Genomic DNA, 21,774 nt, shown 5'->3' with positions numbered 1-21,774 from the left:
TTAACTTGCATGTTTTTTTTTTGTTTTCCTGACAGTTTTTCCAATTTACTTTCTTCTCCAATTCTAAACACCAGTGATTTCTCAACTACAGTTCAGCAATATTTTAAAAGAAAGATTTAGAATTATGTAGCTTCTTTCACAACTTGAGGACATTTTAATGTACTTTATAGACAGGTAAGTACTTTGTAAGCTGCAGTCATTGTTGAATTGCAAAAATAGTGGGGCCTATTATGTAGACAGCAGCATCCCACAAATAGCAATGAGATAAGGCTAATTAATTTGTTTCAGTAATTTGTTCGAGAGATGGATATTGGCCTGGACGCAGGGAAAACTTCCTTGCTCTCCTTTAAAAAAAAAGAGCTGGGATATTTTATATTTCTATCTTAAGAGATTAGTTGGCATCTTGGTTTAGCATCTTCTGTAAAATGTGATACATTCAGCATGGCAGTGTTCTGATGTTGAAACAAGAGTGTCTCATACTCCATCATTGGCAGTCCTCCATGTTGTGAAATGATGCTTTGCATAGTGCTGATAAACTCTGTGAACCATCACCTGGAATAGCTCCCCATTCTAGCCCGGTGGTCTTTGCTGCATTTACTGTAGAGAAAGCCAGTGGGCTGGGAGGGTACATGGTTCGCTGGCCTCTTTTCTCAGGGCGCATTTCTTTTCCAGATGTAATATTGGTTTTCTGCTCCCCCCTTCCAATGCTCTTCTCAAAGGTCCACTTCCAGAGAACATCAGTGACTGTTGCCCATTTATCAGTGCCAATAGGGTTAGGGTTAAAGTTGTCAACATTTTGATTACTGGTGTCAGTCATTCAGAGACTGTGACCCAGTTCACTGTACAGAGAGTCCTTTGGCTGTCAGTTGTTCCATGTATATGGTTCAGCTGGTACAGACTTCATTGATTTAGAAAATGAGTATGTCAGTTAGCACATTTGAGGACCTCAGAGCTGGTGACCTTATGCTGCCAGGAAATGCTGCAGATGTGTCTTGTTCTTAATTCAACCACGGTCAGATTTGAACCCGAGATCCCAGAACATTCACTGGATTTCTGGATTACTAATCTCGTGACAATACCACTAGACTGACTTCTGAGCTAGCAAATGTTGTCCAAGTCTTAACATTGTAGAGGAGTGCACTGATACTTCAGGCTTGGTAGGGTTTGGTGTTCACTGTCAGAGTGCTGTGGTCCCACCCTCTCTCTTTCTTGGACATAGAAGCTGCAGCTTTTCCAGCTGAGCAATGATTAGCAATGGAGTCATTGGTTTTCAGGCAGGAGCCTGAACAGTCAGCACTTATTCATTGTGTCCTTGGGGGCCCTGCACATGCTGTTCAGTGGGTGGAACCATTGACTTCTGGTTCTGGGAACTATTGGACCTAAGAAACCTACACAGCAGCGGAATGGAGGAACATGGCATGGTGGGCATTGGAGTTAAGCATTGTCATCCAACAACCATCACACGTGCACTTTATAGTAGAGTCCACTCCATTACAAGGAGAAAATGGGGAATGCAGATCCTGGAGATCAGTCGAGAGTGTGTTGCTCGAATCATAGCAGGTCAGGCAGCATCTGAGGAGCAGAAGAAGACATTTCAGGCATAAGCCCTTCATCAGGAATGAGGCTTGTGGGTCAGGGCTGAGAGATAAATGGGAGGGGGGGTGGGGTTGGGGGAAGTAGCTGGGAAAGCGATAGGTGGATGAAGGTGAAGGAGAAGGTGATAGGTCAGAGGGGGCAGTAATAGACGGATCTGGAGGGTGGTGCTGAGTTGGAGTATCGAAACTGGGATAATGTGGGAAGAGAGGAAATGAGGAAGCTGTTGAAATCCACATTAATCCCGTGTGGTTGCAGGGTCCCAAAGCGGAATATGAGGCGTTCCTCCTCCAGGCGTCAGGTAGTAACAGTTAGATGGTGGAGGAAGCCCAGGACCTGCATGTCCTTGATGGAGTGGGAGGGAGAGTTGAAGTGTTCACCCACGGGGCAGTGAGGTTGGTGGGTGCGGATGTCCCAGAGATGTTCTCTGGAGCAATCTGCAAGAAGGCATCCTGCCTCCCCAATGTAAAGGAGACCACATCGGGTTCAACGGATGCAATGGATGACATTGGTAGAGGTGTAGGTGAATTTCTGATGGATGTGGAAGGATCCCTTGGGACCTTGGACGGAGGTGAAGGGAGTGGTGTGGGCGCAGGTTTTGCACTTCCTGTGATGGCAGGGAAAGGTGCTAGCACTGGGGTGTGGGCTGGTGGGGGGTGTGGACCTGATGAGGGAGTGGCAGAGGAAATGGTCTTTTTGGAACGCTGATAGGGATGAGGAGGGAAATATATCTCTGGTGGGGTCCGTTTGGAGGTGGCAGAAGTGGCAGAGGATCACTGCGCCCTCTGACCTATCACCTTCTCCCTCACCTTCATCCACCTGTCGCTTTCCCAGCTACCTCCCCCCAACCCCACCCCCCTCCCATTTATCTCTCAGCCCTGACCCACAAACCTCATTCCTGATGAAGGGCTTAATGCCTGAAACGTCGATTCTCCTCCCTGGATGCTGCTGTGATTTCCCAGCAACACACTCTCAACTCATTACAAGCAAGCTAAAAACCCAACTGATTATCTTTACCTCTCCTTCCCAGGCCAGGAATATTTCGGTCTTGCTCTTTCTGTGTTATGATTTGGAGATGCCGGTGTTGGACTGGGGTGGACAAAGTTTTTAAAAATCACACAATGCTAGGTTATAATCCAACAGGTTTAAGTGGAAGCTTTGAGTGCTGCTCCTTCATCAGGTTTAGGCAGAGGTTTGACCTGGGCATTGTCCCATTAGGGGCATCAGTAATTTTATAAAATTGCGTGCAAACTGTGTAATTGTATTTAAGAAAGGTTGAAATGGCTTTCAAGAGGTTACATCAATTGTAAAAGGTATCAATTTTACCTTTCTTGGAGAAGAAGAGGTCCATGAAACCTGGTAACCCTTAACCTGGAAATTGTACCATCAGGAAGGAAGTCAGGGTGCTGATCACATGTGGCGAAATACAAAGGAGATTTGTGGACATAAAAGGATAACTAAAATCAGAGGAAGGGAAGATGATAAAGCCTCAAGTCTGAAGTGGACAGGGTAAAAAAGATGAATTTGTTTTGTAAGCAAAGGTGCAAATTACTCTGAGGGAGAAGTTAATTTTGTTGTTCGGTAAACAAGGATTCGAGAGCTCACTAAGGCTCTGTGAGCTAGTTAAAAAGACCTCGAACCTGGAAAGCTGTGTCAATAGCTTGGTGATGCGAAAGTGTTTATTCGCCAAGGTGGCCAAGCCATGAAGCTGGGTTTTATTGGTTCATCATTTGAAGAGTAACTCTGGAAAGCTACATCACTAGGACTGTTATGGTTGAGGGAGAGAGTCGTCATGTGACATGCTAAGAGGAAGTCTCTTGTTGAATCAGATGCCTCAGCTACCATCAAGAACAGCACATTGTAGCAGAGTGTATCTATGTAAAGCCTCATTTATACAGGGAAGAGTGGGGATGTCAGTGGTTGCTGAAGATCACTGTATTTTTATCATCAATCTGGATAAGATATGGCAGTAGCCATTATATTGTGATGAATTCAATCTGAAACTTCTTGCCTAGAGATAAGGACACTACCACTGCACTACAAAGCCCTTCTGTTTAAGATGTATATAAATTGTGTCAACTACTTAAAGTTAATTTTACCTTTCTTGAAGCGCCATTTACTTGTTCATTCAAATTTAATTTGCGTTGACTCTGATTCATGTCATAGTGAAAACTATAATAAGTGGAATCTTAAACAGAAATTGCTGGAAAATCTTAGCAGGTCTGGCAGCATCTGTGGAAAGAAATCAGGGGTAACTGGGGTCCCTTCTTCAGAATATGTGGAATCTTGTTGGCCGTTTCTTTACTCGGGGGTCATTTAGTAAATTTAGCCAATTTGGTTAATAGCCTCCCCATGGGGATTTTAATACATACATTGCTCCCACTTAGTGAGCAATATCATTGGCAGACTGCCTTCCCAGGTAACTTTGTTTCATCCTATAAATCACTAAAGATTTGTCTGAAGGGAGCTGGTGAAATATAAAAGCATACATTGTTTTGATATTTTTCTTTGCGTGGATATTCTGGTTTGATATTTTCATCCATGGTGTGACACGGTGGCTCAGTGGTTAACACTGCTGCCTCACAGCACCAGGGACCTGGGTTCAATTCCAGCCTCCAGCAATTGTGTGGAGTTTGCACATTCTCCCTGTGTCTGTGTGAGTTTCCTCCCACAGTCCAAAGATGTGGAGGTTAGGTGGGTTAGCTATGGGAAATGCAGGGTTACAGGGATAGGGTAGGAGGAATGGGTCTGCGTGGAATGCTCTTCAGAGGATCAGTATTGACCTGAAGGGATGAATGGCCTGCTTCCACACTAAAGGGATTCTATGCTTTAAAACCAAGAGTACCGTACTATAAACTAAATCTGTAAATTGCGGTGAACTTTAACAGTGTGGTTATACTTTAAAAGGGGGAAATACTAAGCTGACTCCAAATTTAATTGTAAAGTTCCAGTTTTGTTTTCATAAAGGGATAGATAATAATTCAGTAAGAGTATAATTAATGTAAAGGGGAGGAAATAAGTAAATGGGTTTCTATAATGTGCTGTCTGAATCGGTATGTTAATAGAAAACAAAAACGGATTGAATGCTGAACATCTTGTAAGCATTTGGACTGATCCTGTCAGAAGAACCAGGTCTTTTCACTTGGGTTGGTCTCCTACCTGGGAAAGAAGTGAAAATAGATTACTGGTGAGGGTGATAGATACGAGTTAACTATAATGTTGGCTCAGTTTTGTGGGGGGGCCGTCGAAGGGGTAGCTGGTATTTGATTTCACTTGAGTATATTTATATCCTGAAATAAATTCACCAGAGCTGCTGTTGTGGAGCATGTTTCTTTACTTGGTCTTTGCATACTATGAATAAGAGAGGTTCTTGGTTGTTTTTGACAACAGATCCCAAGTGTGGAGTCATAGCGTCCTACAGTATGGAAACAGATCCCTTAGTCCAACTCATCCATGTTGACCAGACATCCCAATCTGATCTAGTCCCATTCGCCAACATTTGGTCCATATCCCTCCAAACCTTTCCAATTCATATACCCATCCAGGTGCCTTTTAAATGCTGCAATTGTACCAGCCTCCACTACTTCCTGTGGCAGCTCATTCTGTATACAGAGCAACCTTGATTATCTGAACTTTGATTATCCAAATTTTGGATTATCCAAACAAGATCGCAAGGTCCCGATGCTTTGCTAAACTGGTATTCCATTATCCGAACATTCGATTATCCGAACAAATACTCCCCCGCCCATGTCATTCAGATAATTGAGGTTCCTCTGTATTCCTCTGCTTCAGTGTGAAAAGTTACCCCTCAAGTCCTTATTAAATCTTTTCCCCTTTCACCTTCAATCTATGTCCTCTAGCACTGTACCTGCATGCTTGATCTGAAAGTGCTACTGTGTTATTTGGTGTGGAAATTACAATACAGCCTCAGAACAACTCTATAATAGCAGCAGGTACAGTAAACTTCAGAAATTACTGTTTATCAGACTGATAATTGGTGTGCAAATGTATTAACTATAAAAAAGCATTAAATAATTTGCAAAGTAAACACATCTTGAGCTACCATTTCCACATGCCGTCAAACAGTCTAATATCATTCTTCAGTACAACAGTCAACATGCCTGCAGCCAGAGTGAATTTACTTTATTTTGTTGCAAATTTCAAAGGGAAAATTAAATAAACTTGCTCTGTGTCCTTGACGTATTTATTGAGAGGAGCATAATTTATCCATAAGTGTTGGATTTCTTGGTTATTTATGAGATTGACACCATGCTGTAGACATTTATAGCATGACACCTACCTCTCAAGTACTCCGTACCTAATTTGGCCATGTTCATGGTACCAGCTTGCATGACTGAAACCTACACCAGTTAATGAAGTGGTCTTGGCAACATGGTCAGATCTGCTTTCGAGTCTATTTTAATGTGCGAGTTATAGGGAGGGGCTGAATAGGTTGACATCCTGTTGTTGATCCAGGAAGTAAACAAAACTCTATTTCAGTCGTGTGTTGTGTAAGTAACATCTTTGAGGAAGTTAATGTCAACGCGCTCCATCCAACTTCATGATGTCACATAGTCTTTTCATGGAGAGAGTTGAATTCTGCATGGGAACCCGGAGGGAGCATATTTATTCTGCATAGTTCCAAACGTCCTCACTGATGGGGGTCCCCAGTTTACGAGCATCTGACTTTCATACTTAGGAATGCAACTATAAATAAAGGTGTAATTTTAAAGATCCAACATACAAACCTTTCCCGTACCTACAAATGGCTACTTTACATTGTCCTGCATTGTGTATAAGTTGATTTGTGAATGGACTCCAGAATGGAAACCATTCACAACCCTGGGATTGTCTGTAATTGTAACAAGCAAATGAGTGTAAACTGTATTCGTTGCTGTTATGCAGTAAATGATCTTATCTAAGATGGCAGCACAGTGGCTCAGTGGTTAGCACAGCAGCCTCACAGCACCAGGGACCTGGGTTCAATTCCTGCCTCGGGCAACTGTTAGTGTGGAATTTGCACATTCTCCCTGTGTCTATGTTTCCTCCCACAATCCAAAGATGTCCAGGCCAGGTGAATTGGCCATGCTAAATTGTTAGGCGCATTATAGCAGGGGAATGAGTCTGGGTGGGTTATTCTTCGGAGGGTCGGTGTGGATGTGTTGGGCTGAAGGGCCTGTTTCCATACTGTAGGGAATCTAATCTAAATATGCATTGCTTTTGTTCCTAACCAGTTATCTATCTTCTACCATTGATAATTAGACAGGCCCTAGACTTGATATTGAGAAAGGGAGACTGGTGACGGTGAAACCAGAATACCACAAACTGCATGGCAACTGAAAACACACTGATTAGCTTTACATAGTGCTTTGGTGTAGTCGACGAAGCCTTCATGACAGAAGGTGGCTGCTACATTGGCATTACTTATGATGCACGATTTCACTATCTTTATATAGTGTCTCCATGTACATTGCATGCAATATTAATGAACGAGACTTAAATTCTTACTCTGTATTCAAAATTTCAGCAAAAATAAAAATGCTGCAGATGCAGAACCCTGCAACAAAAACAGCAAATTGTCAGATAAACATAGTAGGCCAGTTAGCATCTATGGATTGAAAATAAGAGAACCATGTACTTGTTTGTACAGTACTTGCTCAGTACAAGTTGACAAAGTGTCACTAGTCCAAGAAAGATGTTGTGAAACTTGAAAGGGTTCAGAAAAGATTTACAGATTGTTGCCAGGTTTGGAGGGTTTGAGCTATAGACTGGGGCTATTTTCGCTGGAGTGTCAGAGTCTGAGGGGTGACCTTATAGAGGTTTATAAAATTATGGGAGGAGCATGAATAGGGTGAGTAGCCAAGGTCTTTCCTCTGGGGTGGGGTGTCTGAAACGTAGAGGCCATAGATTTAAGGTGAGAGGGAAAAGATGTAAATAGGAGCTAAGGGGCAACGTTTTCACGCAGAGAGTTGTGCGTGTGTGGAATGAGCTGCCAGAGGAAATGGTGGAGGCTGGTACAATTACAACATTTTAAAGCATCTGGATGGGTAATGAATAGAAAGGGTTTGGAGGGATATGGGTCAAATGAGACAAGATTAATTTAGGATATCTGGTTGGTATGGGTCAGTTAGACCGAAGGATCTGTTTCTGTGCTGTAAAACTGTATGACTCTATGGCAAGAAGCATTCTCTAAAAGTGAAACTAGAAGCTTGGTGAGGTTGAGAAGGTCAAAATGACAACAACAATCTGAAATCAGAAATTTACTTTTCAACTTTTGCAGTCAACAGACTCCCTGCCTCTTCCCAAAGAGATAATTAAATGGGAGAGATTTATATATCACTGACATTAAGCTTTTAAGACATTGATTATCCTGATGAGGCGGATATTTTAATCACCCTGGAAACATGTTTATGGAAGAGCAAGTGTAATATTTTCAGGCTTGGAATTCTGAATGAATGGTAGCTGCAGTCTCCAGTAACTGATAAATCGCACAAAGGAAAATGATGCATTTATGCCAAACCTTGTGCATCCATATTTGCAGTACAAATTGCACCCAGTGTTAGTTAAATCTCCTGACCCTGTACCGAGACCATTTTTATTTTGCTAGTACACGTTAAATTATCGATCTCTAGCTTGTTAGTTGCTTAAATTATAGTTCTTTTATTAATGTAAATTACGAAGTGGAGAGGTATAGTTCAGAACTTAAGTCACAATAAATGTTTCAGGTTGCTGTGCTTGCAAGGAGCCTCCCACTACACAACTCAGTTTGGATTAATACCTGTGTTTTAAATATTAGCCGCTTTTAGAATTCTACAGCTTTTCTCTGAAATGTGATTTTTGGAAAATTAAATAAAACTTCTTTAGACAATTAATGTAAAATCAATTCAATGCATTTTTCTTGTGAGTATTGAGCTAGAGTTGTCGAACTGTACAGGACAGAAACCAACCTTTTTGATTCAACTCATCCATGCCAACCAGATATCCTAAATTAATCTAATTTGCCATATCCCCCAAACCCTTCCTGCTCATATACCCATCCAAATGCCTTTTAAGCTTTGTAATTTTACCAGCCTCCACCACTTCGTCTGGCAGCTCATTCCCAAGTTGTGCGAAAAGGTTGCCCCTTAAGTCCCTTTTACATCTTTCGCCTCTCACCTACTGGTCACGAGGAATCCAGCAGCAATATGGCTGTGTTGCAAAGATCGGTGGCACTTTAAGATGTGCCAATGCATCAATTACTTATAACAATTCAATATGGTGACCACCCATACTGGCACACTCTACAAGACAAGCCCTGTTTTATGCTGGGATTTTTTTGAATTTTAAAAATCACTTTATGTGCTGAGAGCTACAGGAGCTCCCTCTTTGACCAAGGTTTTGGTTATCCAGCCTATGTGGCAATTTGTTTTCTCTTGAAAGTTATTAGGCATGTTTCACTGTATTGAAGGTACAGACGTTGTTGTTAATTAGTTGCTTCAAGGATCTGGCACAAGCTGGTTGAGCCAAATGGCATTCTCTTGTACTGTAAGACTGTGAAATTTTAATGTTTAAAGCTAATTTAGTGCACTTATATTGAGATAATGGTTTCTTAACCAAGCATTCCCTTTTTAAATGTAAAAGATAGGATTGGGCTTAATTGCACTGTTATCAGAGCTAAGGAAGGGTGACCAGACCCAAAATATTAACTCTGATTTCTCTCCACTGATGCTGCCATATCTACTGAGCTTTTCCAGCAATTCCTGTTTTTTTTTGTTTCTGATTTACAGCATCCACAGTTTGTTTGGTTTTTATTGGAGGATTTGAGCTACAGGGAGAGGCTGAACAGGCTGGGGCTGTTTTCCCTGGAGCATTGGAGGCTGAGGGGTGACCTTATAGAGGATTACAAAATTATGAGGGGCATGGATAAGATAAATAGGCAAAGTCTTTTCCCTGAGGTCAGAGAGTCCAGAACTAGAGGGCATAGGTTTAGGGTGAGAGCGGAAAAATATAAAAGAGACCTAAGGGGCAACCTTTTCACGCAGAGGGTGGTACGTGTATGGAATGAGCTGCCAAAGGAAGTGGTGGAGGCTGGTACAATTGCAACATTTGAGAGGTATTTGGATGGGTATATTAATAGGAAGGGTTTGGAGGGATTATGGGCCAGGTGCTGGCAGGTGGGACTAGATTGGTCGGGATATCTGGTCGGCATGAACGGGTTGGACCGAAGGGTCTGTTTCCATGCTGTACATCTCTATGACTCTATCTCAAGTCAACACGTGGTAGAAAATAAGTTCAATGTGGGGCTATCTCTCCATATTCAAATTTGCTCAGTTTTGATGATCTGCTAATTCTGTTTTTAGCAATACATTCCCACTTTATTGTATTGTTTACTTTGCTTAATTTTCCTGGCTGAATAATTCATTCAAAATATTTGCAACTATCGTAGACTGTAGTTGGCAGAGGTGAAAAGGTAAAACCCAGTCAGTATTGGATACAAAATGCTGTTTTGTTTAATGAATGTTTGAAAATTGCCAAGAAGAGCAATATCTCTGTGGAACTTGGCATCAAATCAGGAAGAACATGATAGACCTTTCTCCCATCAGCATTGCTGTGCTGTCCCTTGTGCATTCAGTCAATACTTCCTGTTTGTTTCATGTTGTGTTTTCTATAAAAAAAAAATTTCTTTTTTCTCCTTTGTGGCCTTGATACATAACAATGATCAGTAGTTTACAGTGGAAATAAACTTTTGCCTTGCTTGGAGACTTGCACGCAAAATTGCCAACTTCCCTTTTACTGAGGCTTCCAAAGGACAAACATGCTCAATCTTTAGATGTCCCAAGAAATGAATAGAGATAACGTTTTGATCATTGTCTCTCAGACTTTGTAACTCAAATCCCAAACTATTGCACGAGAAAACAATTAACATATGAAATATTCAGCCAGTGCAAACATATATTGACTATTTAACGTAAATGCAGTGCATTATGCCAGGTTCTCCTTGGCAATCTTCTCATTTCCCAGTCCGGCAGGGCTTTGTAATGAAATACTGGATTAGTGGTGCTGGAAGAGCACAGCAGTTCAGGCAGCATCCAACGAGCAGCAAAATCGATGTTTCGGGAGTTTGCACATTCTCCCCGTGTCTGTGTGGGTTTCCTTCGGGTGTTCCGGTTTTCTTCCACAGTCCACAAAACTGTGCATGTTAGGTGAATTGGCCATGCTAAATTGCCCGTAGTGTTAGGTGCAGGGGTAAATGTAGGGGAATGGTCTGGGTGGGTGCGCTTCAGCGGGTCGGTGTGGAATTGTTGGGCTGAAGGGCCTGTTTCCATGCTGTAAGTAATCTAATCTAATAGCTTTTATGTTGCACGTTTCTGGTGTGTCCATTCGATAGGCATTTTTGTCTGCAAATTATAAACTTTAACAGGTAGACTGTGGGTTTGTGATGCAGCTGCAGGGGCAAGAGACCATGAGAAACACAGACTTCATTCCCTCTTGTGAATGTCAGTCATAGAGGTCTCTGATTTGGAAGACTAATTGCTGGAATCTGTACTGAAAAAAAAAATTGCTGGAAATCACAGCATGTCAGGTCGTATCCATGGAGTGAGCGCTGATGAAGAGTAATCGAGCCTCAAAAGCTTAGCTTGCTCTCCTTCCACAGATGCTCCACTGTGATCTCCAGCATGTTTTTTTGTTAGGGTAATTAGTAATATGTTTTTCTTTTCAAAGGAGAATACATTGCAGTGAAAATGAATCAATGCAATATAAAACTTCAAGTTGAATATTGACTTTATATTCCATAGTTTGCTGCTTAATACAAAATCTAAATTGAGATGAGGGAAAAAGAGCTGTCACTAAATATAGATGTAACCTGGGAGTTATTGTAGGAAAACTACTGTTGCCAAAATGAGTAACATATTATACACACTGTTTGTTTAACATTTTTCTATATGTCAAGCAGAAATGTTAGTTTAGAATTTTCCAACCAAGACAGTTATTCTTAATCCTTAATGATACACAGCTGCTGGTGCACAGTATAACCTCCACAGTAATCTTTCTGCATTCAAGTAAAAGTTGACAAAGAGTTAATGGGAAGTTAGTCATCACATTTTGATTTAGCTTTCACAATTTCCAGTTCTTCACTACCATTATCTTGAACATTTTTCTCCAATTCCCTTCCTTTGCTCACTGCCACCGGCTCCTGTTGAAGCACAGTGCTGACAACTTGCTTGTGAACGAGCTGATAAATTGTTTGAAGTACCATTGCAACCAAGCCCTATCCTGTCCATTACCCATGATCGTGTGTACCCACATCCTGGGGATGGGGGTGTGGTCACTGGACATAAATCAGGAGGACCAACCCTGAGTGCTTTGCCTTAATTATTCATTAGCGCATGTTAACTGTCACTCTAGCCGAGAAATGATGACTCAGCAGAGACCAGGCATCAAAACTGGGATCTTGCTGTGTACGGCACTTACTTAGGCATCAGGGTAGCTATCAGCGCAATGAGTCAAAAGCTGATTTGCTGGAAATAGTAAATACGGAAAGAACAGACATTCCAGAGCTCCCAGTCATAGCTTTTTTTTTTAAAAAAAGCTTAGTTTTCTCAAAGCCGCAGAGAAGTCCCCAGAGTATTTTGAGACATTGTATTCAACGGGGAATGAAATGCTGAAACTCGCTGGAAGCGACAGTACCTTTGATACATAAAATTTTCTAAACGTCTCTGGTTGCAAATCTGGAGTGCCAGAGGACTGCTAACTATTGTTTAGAATGGCAGGAAAGGATAGCCTAAGTAATTACAGGCTACCCAGACAACATTCAATGGAGGGCAAATTATGGAAAGCAATTCTAAGGAATGGTAATCATTGTCGTTTAGACACAGATTAATCAAGGACAGATTTATAAAGGGGAGGACATGTCTGGTTGACATGTTTGATTTCTCAAGATGAAACAAAAAGGATGGATAAGACTAATGGGTTTGATATAATCGGTATGGATTTTAGTTAGGCTTTTACATGGTGCCACGTTGACAAACAGGTCAGGGAATGAGCCTATGGAGTACAATTGGATGGAAACGAGTTGTACCCAAAATTGGCTCTGGGTGGGAGCCACTGTATTTTTATGACAGCAACGCTGATTCCAGTTGGGGCCAAGATTAGAGTGGTGCTAGAAAAGCACAGCAGGTCAGGCAGCATTCGAGGAGCAAGAAAATTGATGTTTTGTATCATGAATCAAGTGGATTTTGCCCAAAATGTCGATTTTTTTTTTTTTTTTTTCCCTGCTCCTCGGATGCTGCCTGACCTGTTGTGCTTTTCTGGCACCACTGTAATCTCTACTCTAATCTCCAGCATCTGCAGTACCCACTTCTGCCTAGTTGATTCCAGTGGGTTTCCACAGTGCTCAGTCCCTTGCTTTATATAGCCTAGATTTATATGTAGGGAGAAGCATTGAGAAAATTACAGATCCTTAGAAGAAGTTTGTGCTGCTGTAGAAATTGGCTGTGTAGTTAATAACAAGGAAGAAAGCTGTAGACTGTAGTAATATGACAATAAATCGGTCAGCTTGGCAGAAAAATGGCAAATTTGCAGCTGAAGCCACTTTTGGAACACTGCATACAATTCTGGTTCCCTGCTATGGGAAGGATATTGCTAAATTAGAAAAGGTACAGAAAAAGTTAATAAGAAAGTGGCCAGGAGCATTTAAGTTACAAGGAGAAGCTGAATAGGCTGGGACCTCTCTCACTGCAGCACTAGAGACTGAGGGGTGATCTTAGAGTTTATAAAATCATGAGGGGCATAGGTAAGGCGAATAGCAAGGTCTTTTCCCCAGCGTGTGGAGTCCAAAACTAGAGGGCATAGGTTTAAAGTGAGCGGGGAAAGATTTAAAAGGAACCTGAGGGGCAACTTTGCCACACCAGAAGGTGGTGCATATTTGGAATGAACTGCCAGAGGAAATGGTAGAGGCTGGTACAATTGCAACATTTAAAACATTTGGTTAGGTAATGATTTGGAGATGCTGGTGTTGGACTGGGGTGTACAAAGTTAAAAAATCACACAACACCAGGTTATAGTCCAACAGGTTTAATTGGAAGCACACTAGCTTTCGGAGCGACACTCCTTCATCAGGTGATTGTTAACCCGGGCCAATCAGGGGACTGACTCCAAGCTGACTGGCCATAGCCAGTGTTTTAAAAAAAAAACCAGAGGCAGAATCTCCAAACATCAGGGACTGACTCCAAGCTTGCTGGCTCCAGCAAGTGTACTGTGCACATGTAAATAAAGGGGGTCTTGGTGACGTGATATTGGCCTCTGAGCAGTTGTTTCATGCATGCAAATGGAGCTAGTTCTGCATGGGCGAGTTGAACCGAAAGGTCTGTTTCTGTGCTGTATAACCCTAAGTAATATATTTATAGAGATCAAACAAGGCAAGACAAGGACTGTGGAAAACTGTACTAATTTGGGATTAAAGCTACAAAGTCTGAGAGACAATGATCAAAATCTTTATCTCTGTTCCTTTCTCAGAACATCTAAAGACTGAGAATTATTTTTGGAAACCTCAGAAAAAAGTTGACAATTTTGCGTGCCATCATCAACCAAGTCAAAAATTGATTTCTCCAGTGATGATACTGATGGGAAGCAGGAAGCAGGAAGCTGGCGAAAAAGACAAAAGATTTCCTTTCTTTGCCCAAGTATGGGTTCCACGATGTGGAGAAGCCAATGGTTTGGACAACGTGAAAAGTCACTCAACACCAGGTTATAGTCCAACAGGTTTATTTGGTAGCTGAGGAAGGAGTAGCACTCAGAAAGCTAGTGCTTCTAAATCAACTTGTTGGGCTGTAAGCTGGTGTTGTGTGATTTTTAACCAAGTGTGGGTTGTAAGATTTGGAAGCTGATGCCTGGACAAACCAATACTTAAGGCTGTAGCTTGAGTATTGTGCAGAGTTTTGATCATCACATGACAGGAGCAATATGATCACACTGGAAAGAGTAGAGAGGTGATTCGCAAGGATGTCATTAATAATGGAAAATATTAGCTTTGAGGAAAGATTGGATCAATTGTGATTTTTTTTTCAGCAAAGAGGCTGAAGAGGGATTTATTTGAGGTGTATATAAGATTAGAGGGGTGAGACCCATTTCCTTGAACAGAGGGATCAATAACCAGAAGACTTGGATTTAAAGTAATCTGTGGTGAGAATCTGGAACTGGCTACTGATAAAGTGGTAGAGGCAAGATCCCTCAATACAGGTAAAAGATGTTTGGTTATGCACTCAGTGTGCCATCATCTAGAAGCAATAGACCAAGAGCTGGAACGTGGGCTTGGGTTGGATAGCTCTATTTCTGCTACTACAGACAGGATGGGCCAACTGGCCTTCTGTGCTGATAACTATGCTTGATTCAGATTTTCTTGATTGAGACAAGGGGCAGGTCACTCTGTGAGTACTTTTTATTTTGAAGACATCATAATCTCAGAAGGTGTGAAAACCTTAATGCTGCTGTCAAATGAGGTAAAGGGTGATAGGTATAAGTAGTGGCCACTTTATTCCCTTTGAGCTACTGACTTAAAAAAAAATTGCAAAAAGGTTACTGCTTAAAACCAAAGAAGCTGTGCTAGGAGATGTTGCAGTTTTAAAAGCGAATTACTAGAGTCATTATGAGTTGAAGCCACAATGTTGCCAATTTCAGTTTTGCCCTAACTGTATTTTCAATTGACCAATGTAAGATCCTGGTGTTGCTGTACAAAGAGACAGAGGAGTGCAGTTTCATAGTTTCTTGAAAGTGGAATCTCAGGCAGACAGGATGGTGAAGAAAGTGTTTGGTACACTGGCATTTATTGAATGTAGGATTTGGGAGGTCATGTTGCAGCTGTACAGGACATTGGCTGGGTTCAGGACAGCTCACCATAGTAACAGCCACTTGATTAGATCCTGGGTAAATGGCTACAGCCTCTCATGTGGGCAATGGGGCAGAAACATTACTTTGCAAAGAGGAAGCTGTTCAACCTCTGTCCCTTCTCCTGTGGACAGAAGTAACAGACAATCTTCTTCACCAACTATTTCCTTGTAAATTGCTCTCTCTCAAGTGCCCATTGAAAGGAAAATGAAGAAAATACATTTTGAGACCAGGAATGGTGTAAATTCTCAGTAACTGAGTGAAAGATAACATTAATGTGCAAACAACCTCATTTTATCTGCAAAGGTCTTGAAGTGAAAGGAACTGAAACAAATTAACTCATCATTTCCCTGTGGTGTGGCTGAGTACTTCGAACAGTTTTTCACTTTATTTTCACACCCACAATGTCTTTTTCTTGTCTCTAGATGCACCTGTTTGTTCTTTATGGGAATTTTCAGAAGGGGTAGAGTGTAAATTATGGCGATATAAAATAGCAATTCACATTTCTTGCCACTGATTAAAATGTTTGATTACAATAAGTAGTTACTTTCTTGTCAATAAAAAAGCCAGGTGCACGTATTTTTAAAATCTGCATCACGTAGAATTGGTGGTTTAATCAAATATTCATATTTGGGAAGACTCCAGACATAGTAGGGCTTAATTTCCTGCACACTGCCCAGTGAGTTGGTACTTATAATGTTAAAATGATTAGATTAAATTCCATACAGTATGGAAACAGGCCCTTCAGCCCAACAAATCCACACCAACCCTCCAAAGAGTAACCCACCCAGACCTTATATTTACCCCGACTAATGCCCGTTACACTATGGCAATTTAGCATGGCCAATTCACCTGACCTGCATATCTTTGAACTGTGGGAGGAAACCAGAGCACCCGGGGAAACCCATGTAGACACTGGGAGAATGTGCCAACTCCACACAGACAGTTACCCAAGGTGGAAGACCACCTCCTGCTCTGTATAATTAGATGTTTCATTGAAGAATACTGACAATTTAATCGTTACATTAATGTGTAATCGAATATTTTAAAGTCACATGACAGTAGAACAGGACAGATCCTGAATCAATCTTTCTGCAACTTCTCTTCAATCATAGCATGTCCAGTGCTGAGGAATCTATACTCCTTTCATTTTGAAATGTGACCATCGTGTTGTCAAGGGTCCAATGTTTGCCCAACTTACTGATTTACATGTTATGAAAGTAATTCATTTCGTAAAACAACAGATTTACGGAAGAGATTAAATTGAATAGATCATTTCCTGTGATGCTAAATTGCTTAGCTACGTGTATCTGTGGACGTGCATTCAGCTTAATTTACGAACCGGATTCATTTGTGTACAGGAATAAGACTTGTTGGTAATTCGCAGTCATGTCACAGAGGGGTAATTCAACCTTGGTTTGACTTCTGAAGCCATTCAAAGCAAATATTTCAAAATTTACATTGTACAATGTGAACAGAGCATGGAGGCATGTTTACAACTTGGTCATGTCCACTTTGTCCTCAGAGGTATTAATGATCAAGTACAGGAATTAATGCTGACCTCTGAAAATTAGCTGAATTCATTGAAAAGCATTTAATATTAGAAACAAAACTGCCTTTATGAACCTCTCTGCAGTTAATCATTTATAGGACATTGACAGAAAGAGGGCTGATGAGTGGCAGATAGAGTTTAATTTAGGTAAATGTGAGCTGCTGCATTTTGGAAAGGCAAATCAGGGCTGGAATTATACACTGAATGGTAAGGCCCTGGTGTTGCTGTACAAAGAGACAGAGGAGTGCAGTTTCATAGTTACTTGAAAGTGGAATCCCAGGCAGACAGGGTAATGAAGAAAGTGTTTGGTACACTGGCCTTTATTGAATGTAGGATTTGGGAGGTCATGTTGCAGCTATACAGGACATTGGTTAAGCCACTTTTGGAATACTGAGTTCAATTCTGGTCTGTTTCAAGTCACTGTGCCATAGGAAGGATGTGGTGGAGGCTGGTACAATGACAGCATTTAAAAGGCAACTGGATGGGTACATGAATAGGAAGGGTTTAGAGGGATATGGATCAAATGTTGGCAAATGGGACAGGATTGATTTAAGAATATCTGGTCAGCATGGATGAGTTGGACCGAAAGGGTCTGTTTCGGTACTGTACAACTATATGACTATGACCAAGAGGAGAACTCAGTCCCAGGTTTTTTGTCAAAACTGTCACATGTAAATCAAGAAACTTTGCATTAAAATACAAGCCTTCCTAAAGGCTATTTTATTTGAATTTAATTTTTAAATATTTTAGTTGTACAAATATGTGGTGTTATTACTAATGCACCCATCATATTGTGAATTCTTATACCCAGCATTTATCCAACGCCAGAATTGGCAGGGTGGGAGCAGAAGTACAAGTATGAATGGTTTCGAGAGCATGACATTCAGAGGTTGTGTGTCTTAGATTTTAAAAAGTATATATTTATTCTTGGAATGCTGGCAAAGTCACTTTTATTATCTGGCCCTGTGTTCCCTGTGATGGTGATGGTGGGTTAGCTTTAGGAACACCTGCAATCTTTGTCTTGTGTAAGAAATTACAACGCAGTGACTGAAAGCAAATTGGAAGTGAGTGTGACTCCGAGAGGAATGTGGAGGAGATAGTGTTTCCATAGTTTTTTAATTTCTTTTGTCCTCTGTGCTTGATGGCAGATGAGAGAAAGACTGCTGAAGCGTATATTACAATCCGAGTCGGGGGATGAGATGAGTACTCAGTCCAGCGGTGCAGTTGCCACTGGAAAGTTTGAACTACTCGAGTGCATTCATTCAGGTGATTGTGCTTTGCATTTGAAGATGCAATGAGAGCAGAAAGTGAGGCTTTCATCTAAACTAAAAAACAGAAAATGGCAGCAAAATCTCCAGCAGGTCTGGCCGCATCAGCAGAGAGAGAAAAACAGTTAATGTTTTGAGTCCAATACAACTTCAATGGACTGAAATGTTAACTCTGTTTCTCTCTCCACTGATCTGGCCAGAACTGCTGAGATTTTGCTGCCATTTTCTGTTTTTAGTTTAGACTTCCAGTAGCTACAGTATTTTCCCTTTTTTCTTTATTACCGTAGTTACCAGAGCAGGACAGATACTATGTACTCTATGATGAATGCCTCACTTTCTGCTCTCATTGTGCTTTGCATTTGGAGAGGCAATCACCTGGATGAATGTACTCAAGTAATAAAATAAAATGCCATAAATAATAAAACAAACAATGTTGGAGAAAGTCAGCAGGTCTGGCAGCATCAGTGGACAGAGAAACAAAATTAACATTTCATGTCCATTGAAGTTGTATTGGACTCAACATTACCTGTTTCTCTCTCCACTGATGCTCCCAGAACTACTGACTTTATCCAACATTTTCTGTTTTTATTAATTATGGCTACTGCGTTCATTTGATTAATGAGTTATGCTTTCAGCATGGACTCAGACTCCAGACCTCAGCATGGTCTCAGACTCTTGGCCTCAGTGTAGACTTGACTCCCAGCCTTGAAGGATTTGTACACAGTGAAAGGGTAGAGCATAAAGCAGCTTCATGCTGAACCTAACGTGGCTATCGGGCAGGCTGACTGTGAATAATAATGATGTGGAGGTGCCTGTGTTGGACTGGAGTGGACAAAGTTTAAAAATCTCACAACATTAGGTTATAGTCCAACAGGATTATTTGCAAGTACTAGCTTTCAAAGCGCTGCTCCTTCATCAGGTAACTAGTGGGGCAGGATCATTCGACACAGTTTATAGCAAAAGATCACAGTGTCATGCAATTAAAACAATATATTGAACAAACCTAGATTGCTACTAAGTCTTTCTTCTTTTAGAACAGGTTACAGGTTTTGGTTCATTAATACATAAATCCCAGAACTTCTTTAAAGTCGCATTCTTGAGACAACTTAAGGTTTTATCAAAAAGGTGACATCTCAGCTCAGACTATGTATTAAAGGCGTGAGGTTAGATTTCAGAACAACGTTGACCACAGCACCGTCCAACCCTGTCATGGCAACCACTACAAGGCAAGTCAGAGTGTCAACACTGATACCATCGTTACCCTTGGGGATATCACCCACCATGTCGCGGCAGGTACTCATGTGAATCGGCCAGCGTTGTCTGTCTCATATGCTGCAGGCAAGGATGCCCTGAGGCATGGTACGTTGACGAGACCAAGCAGAGGCTACAACAAACGGATGAATGGACACCATGCAACAATCACCAGACAAAGGTGTTCCCTCCCAGTCAGTGAACACTTCAGCGGTCAGGGACATTTGGCCTTGGATCTTCGGGTGGCCATCTTCCAAGGTGGACTTCAGGATACACAACAGTGCAAAGTGACTGAACAGAGGCTGATAGCCAAGTTCTGTACCTTTCAACGGGACCTTGGGTTCATGTCACACTATAGGTGACCACACACACACACTCAATCACACACCCTCTCACAAGCTTATACTCCGTCACACTCACGCATGCACACACACAAACACACACTGTCACACTCACATTCTCTCTCTCTCTCTCTCTCTCTCTCTCTCTCTCTCTCTCTCTCTCTCTCTCGTCCCCTCACATACTATTCTATGGGGTGAATTTGCATTTGCAGGTACATTATATTTTTGCTCATAAAGCACACAACCTGCAGGCAGTCAATCCATATAATATTTTATAAATTTCTACTTTGGAAATATAACCAGTCTAATTCAATGGAATGTACGGAATACAGACACTCTTACCTCATGCCTTTAATACATTGTCTGAGCTGAGATGTCACCTTTATTTATAAAAATTTAAGGTTTTATCTCAAGAATGTGACTTTAAAGAAGTTCTGGGATTTACATATTAATGAACCGAAACCTGCAACCCATTCTAAAAGATGAAAGACTTAACAGCAATCTAGGTTTGTTCAATATATTGTTTTAATTGTGATTGTTTGCGATAAATTCTGTGTCTTATGATCCTGCACCATTAGTTACCTGATGAAGGAGCAGTGCTCTGAAGGCTAGTACTTCCAAATAAACCTGTTGTACTATAATTGTTGTGTGATTTTTAACTATGGATAATCGTGACAGCAATCTTGACTCCCCCCACAAAATGATGTCTCATAATTCTAGCAATGCCTTCACCAAAAGAGATGACGTTAATTAATGGGAGATTTCAAGACTAAGGAGCATATTTGTAAGGTGAGAGTTAAAAAAGACATGAGGGGCAATTTTTTTTAAACAGAGTGGTTCATGTGTGGAATGAACTTCCAGAGGAAGTGATGGTTGCAGGTTACAGTTAGAATGTTTAAAAGACATTTCGATAAGTAAATGAACAAGAAACGTTTGGAAGGAAATGAAGGAAATCAGGTGGGGGATGAGTTTAGTTTCAGATTATAGTCAGCGTGGATGGATTGGACTGAAGGGTCTGTTTCTGTGCCCTATGGACCCTATGAAGATATGCTTGAGAAGTTGTAGGAACTAGTGAGGAACGGAGAGAAGTAAATCATGTAATAATATCATGAATGAACTTCACCGTGATAAATTTAGAAAAGCCAGTAAACTCCATGCACCCTTGAGGCTGTTTCTGCAAACATTTAATTTGTTGGAAGTGACGGCAAAGCAAAATTTAAGAAGTGGCCTGCTGGTTAAGGTTCCACTATTGTGTGTTTTGCAGTGGGAAGGAGCAGGTTTAATCCTGGTCTCAGCAGCAGAGAGAGTGCAGCCCCCTGGATAACATTGTCTGGTAATAAAAAGAGGTAAAATTTGGTCAAGCTGCTGAAACCAGACAGTTCTTAGAATTTTGGTTTTTCTTTGTCCAGCAACTATTTTCTCTTGTGAAAAGCAAATAATTTCCATAAGCAGTCTTGTATTAACAGAGACTTGTGTCTTTCGTCTCTGCTCTATTGTGTTGCCATAGCAATCACTAAAAATTGCTTACTGTGAATACATAGGGTGCCTTCTGTGACTCCTGCCAATTTAGACATTGGAAAATATCACACCGCAAGGCAACATTGTATATGCTGAATAATGGACCATGTTTATTGACATTGAAGATGGCCCACAAAAGCAAATAGAGAGAAAAGTTCTGAATGGCATAAACAGTAATTAGAAGAGTATTAGTAGTGTTTGTTGTAGATTAATATTTACTATAGCAATAGTGTGGCAGAGCTATTTCTTCTTGGTGTTCTGCAGCCTACTCAAACTGAACATCCTAAAGCCATTTGGTCATTCCTGGAGCTTTAGCTTTATTTCTTTAAACGAGGAGACTTCATTTGAAAATCCACATGTCCCATCTAAATGCAGCGTTGACCGTTGT

The 21,774-nt window shown here is 41.1% G+C and overlaps 1 protein-coding gene across 2 annotated transcripts in view; it reads left to right on the top strand.

Annotated features, from left to right (window-relative positions):
• fhod1 (formin homology 2 domain containing 1) overlaps nt 1-21,774 on the top strand; it is a 310,142-nt gene that overhangs the window by 41,571 nt on the left and 246,797 nt on the right. The window lies entirely within an intron of this gene.

The sequence above is a fragment of the Chiloscyllium punctatum genome, chromosome 26, assembly GCF_047496795.1.
Source record: "Chiloscyllium punctatum isolate Juve2018m chromosome 26, sChiPun1.3, whole genome shotgun sequence".
Classification (NCBI taxonomy): domain Eukaryota; kingdom Metazoa; phylum Chordata; class Chondrichthyes; order Orectolobiformes; family Hemiscylliidae; genus Chiloscyllium; species Chiloscyllium punctatum.
The sequence above is the reverse complement of the archived record's forward strand: the minus strand, read 5'-3'. Positions and strand labels throughout refer to the sequence as shown.